A 1,163-nucleotide genomic window follows, 5' to 3' on the forward strand; every position below is an offset into this window, starting at 1 on the left:
CATCTGTACTACGAACTCATGACAATGTTTTGATCACTCCTATCTCTATTTACCCCGATTCTCCATCCCCCTAACGCAGATTGAACGAACCAAATGCAGATCGAATGCGAATGAGTACGTGAGGAGGTGAAAAAAGAAGGAAATATGCCCTAGAGGCAATAATACAGTTGTTATTTTATATTTCCTTATATCATGATAAATGTTTATTATTCATGCTAGAATTGTATTAACCGGAAACTTGATAGATGTGTGGATACATAGACAAAACACAGTGTCCCTAGTAAGCCTCTACTTTACTAGCTCGTTAATCAAAGATGGTTAAGTTTCCTAACCATAGACATGTGTTGTCATTTGATGAATGGGATCACATCATTAGGAGAATGATGTGATGGATAAGACCCATCCGTTAGCATAGCATATTGATCGTTCAGTTTTATTGCTATTGATTTCTTCATGTCAATACATATTCCTTCGACTATGAGATTATGCAACTCCTGGATACCGGAGGAATGCCTTGTGTGCTATCAAACGTCACAATGTAACAGGGTGATTATAAAGATGCTCCACAGGTATCTCCGAAGGTATTTGTTCGGTTGGCATAGATCAAGATTAGGATTTGTCACTCTGAGTATCGGAGAGGTATCTCTGGGCCCTCTCGGTAATGCACATCATAATAAGCCTTGTAAGCAATGTGACTAATGAGTTAGTTGTAGGATGATGTATTACGGAACGAGTAAAGAGACTTGCCGGTAACGAGATTGAACAAGGTATGAAGATACCGACGATCGAATCTCGGGCAAGTAACATACCGATGACAAAGGGAATAACGTATGTTGTCATGACGGTTCGACCAATAAAGATCTTTGTAGAATATGTGGGAGCCAATATGAGAATCCAGGTTCCGCTATTGGTTATTGACCGGAGAGGTGTCTCGGTCATGTCTACATAGTTCTCGAACCAGTAGGGTCCACTCGCTTAACGTTCCATGACGATTTGTATTATATGAGTTATGTGATTTGGTGACTGAATGTTGTTCGGAGTCCTGGATGAGATCATGTACATGACGAGGAGTCTCGAAATGATCGAGAGGTAAAGATTTATATATTGGATGATAGTATTCAGACACCAGAAGTGTTCCGAAATGTATCGGGTACATATCGGAG

This window comes from Triticum aestivum, chromosome 6D (assembly GCF_018294505.1).
Source record: "Triticum aestivum cultivar Chinese Spring chromosome 6D, IWGSC CS RefSeq v2.1, whole genome shotgun sequence".
Classification (NCBI taxonomy): Eukaryota; Viridiplantae; Streptophyta; class Magnoliopsida; order Poales; family Poaceae; genus Triticum; species Triticum aestivum.